We start from the raw sequence: 3,194 nt of genomic DNA, 5'->3' as shown, positions 1-3,194 counted from the left end.
CCTACCTGGGTATATGTCAGAGGGAATAGATTATTCTGGTGTAAGGTGAATATATTTGAGAAAATAATTACTCAGTGGCATTCTGATAAACATTGGTAAAAATCTGATAAAAGTTTAGAAGTGGCAGGAGCAGCCTTCTAAGGGCATTTATCTCTCAGTGACCTGCTCTAGCTGATTCTTTTTTTCTTTTTCAATTACATCTTTTTGCCTTTTTAAGACAGACTTTAATATCACTAATGTGCTTATACATTTCCTTCCTGCTTCTCTGTGGACCTCAGAACCACAACTTCATTTTACTAGGATCCCTCGCCCCTCCTGTCTCTATCTAAATTCTTCAGTGGCTTGTCATGTCCTTAATGCTTAAAAAAACATGTCAAAAGGCCATGCTAACCAAGGCAGAGAAATTACATTTAAAATATATTTGGCCTGAAAAATTCTGTCTACCTGCATGTGTTGCTTTTACCCCAGTGGTGAACTAGTCCAGATCCTCCTACTGTTCTCTATGCTACTAGCTTAAGATGACACAAGAATCTCCCTAGATAACATGTTGATAATTGCTTCATAAAGAGAGACATCCACAAACAAAAACCAACCAAACAAACAAACAAAAAACAAAAAGCAAAGGATAACTGACTGATACAAAGAGAAGAAAAGTATTTAAAATATCTTGATTAATGGGTATATTCCCCAAAGAATTGAAAGCAGGGACTAGAACAGATCATTGTTCACAGCAGCATTACTCAGAATAGCCAAAGGGCAGAAGCAACCCAACTGTCCATTGATGGATAAATGGATAAACAAAATGTGGTACATACATACAGTATGTATTCAGCCTTAAAAAGGAAAGAAATTCCGACACATGTTACTACATGGATGAACCCTGAAGATATTATGCTAAGTGAAATAAACCAGCCACCGAAGGAAAAACATTGCATGATTCCACTTACATGAGGGACCTAGAGTAGTCAAATCATAGAGACAGAAAGTAGAATGGTGGTTGCCAGGGGCTGGGGAGTAATGGGGAGTTAGTATTTAATGGGTACAGGGTTTGAGTCTGGGAAGATAAAAGTATTCTGGAGATGGTGGTGATGGTTGCAGAACAATGTAAATGTACCTAATACCATAAAACCGTACATGGAAAGATGGTTAAGTTGGTAGATTTTAGGTTACATATATTTCACCACAATTAAAAATTTTGGTTAAGAACTTGGGCTCTGGGTCAGAAAGCCTGGGTGCAAACTATGGCTCCATCACTTATTAGCTATGAGAATCCACGATATTTCCACATCCTGAGTTTGAGTTTCTTCACTTACAAAATTGGAATAAGAATAATAGGTACCTAAATACACAACAGGGAGAGCAACAGTTGCTAATCAAACCTGTTCCCACCCTAAACAAACAAACAAAAGGACAGTATGGACCTTATAGGCTTGTGAGGATTAAATAAAACAACCCATCTAAAATCCTTTGCATGTTGCCTTGCACATGGTCAGCACTCAATAAATATTAGCCATGATAATTTAATGATCATTTATTTACATTCAACTCACTTTTAAAGATGAGATTGGTAGATTTTCCTACGGGTTTTGGAAATTTACTCCAGATTTAGATCTCTTAATTACGTGGTTTCAGGAGGGGGATTTCAGTATCTAGATCAGCTACAAAGGTAGCTGATTCAGGGATACTGATGAATGGCACAAAGTTCTGATGAGTTTGCAAAGTTTGGTGGAAAAAACAAAGGTATTAGTGTAACTCTAAGAGTATCCCTTTATGTTTGGGAAATGAAATATTTTCAGCTACTTTCAACCCTCCGAAAATGAGTAGCAAGGAAAATAATACTGATTTTCGAATATTCTGAAACTTGAGATAGTTTCTCAAGTGTTTGGTAACATTTGCTCCATAATCCAAGAGACACTCTCCAAGTTGCAAGCACACGAAAATTTCCTCCTGCCTAGATCACGGCTTTCTAGAAAGCTGGCGCTGAGTATGTATCTGCTGACTTGAATAATTATAGAACCATAATTATGAAATGTCTCAATTTCACACTCAGAGTTATGATCCTCTTGTGAATCATTTTGCATCTGTGTGTCTGTGTGTGTGTGAAGGAGAAACAATGGAAAGACCTGTGGAGTTGCTGCTTTGTGAAAAGGGTAAATCTGAATGTGCTTTTGTGTGCCAGGCTTTTTGCAAACAAATCATCAACCCTTCAATGTTGCACTCTCCTCACTGCATTTTAAAGATGAGAAAATAGGCCTGGAACCTGCCTGTGTGAGCAGGGAACTGGAATTTGAATGTAGGTTGATTTGGCTCCAATACCTGTGCTCTTTCTCTCAAACACACTCCCCAAAGCAGAACTTCTTGCCACTTGTTACTGTTGCTGGAACTAGTGTCCCTTTTGGAGCTGCTCAGGGTCTGAACTCACTTTCTGGAGACTACTCACTCTCCCTGAAGCATTGTGAGAGTGGCTCTTTGCTTGCCAATCCACCCTCTGCTAAGGGGGAGAAGCTGCCGCCCAGAGGAGGTGAATCAGAGGGGCACAATAAAACCCCTATTGCCCAGAAATATTTCTTCTCCTCTTTTCTGATCTGAAATTGGCACTATTAAAGCCACTCAGTTTGGAAAACAAAAGTGCCGTCGTCTTCAGAAAGCCCATGTTATGGTATACCCATGCTACCTGGAATTGAGAAGCGGGGGCACTACATTTCTTCCAGCTCTCTCTCTCTCATTAGCACAGTTTAGTTTATCAGATAAACTAGTTGTCTCCTGTTAAGCCTAGAAAGACTATCTCAGGGAAGACACACTTGACAAGCAAGTGTCACCAGTGCTCCATGAGGGCTCTGTGAGGCCAGCAGGGGCCTGAAACCCACATAGTGATGAGGCAGCCTGTGGACTCTGGGACAGAGTGGGCCTCAATCACGGCTGCCTGTGGTAGTGACGGTCTGTTGGTTCTAAATAGCAGATACCTACTTGAGCTACCTTAAGCAGAAAGAGGATATATTAGAATACAGAGGTATCTCAGGAACCTGTGGAATTATGGGACAGCCAGGTCTCAGGAAGGAAGGAGCCAGGGAAAGTCTTGGGACTGCGGTAGCAGTTGGGAGAGGTCCCAGCCTATAGCAATTCAGTGACTTGACTTGGCTCCCGATTCCAGTATTTCTTAAGCCTCAAGAGAGAGTGAGAACATGATCTGTTCA

Source organism: Camelus bactrianus, chromosome 12, assembly GCF_048773025.1.
Source record: "Camelus bactrianus isolate YW-2024 breed Bactrian camel chromosome 12, ASM4877302v1, whole genome shotgun sequence".
NCBI lineage: Eukaryota > Metazoa > Chordata > Mammalia > Artiodactyla > Camelidae > Camelus > Camelus bactrianus.
Note: the sequence above shows the minus strand (reverse complement) of the source record.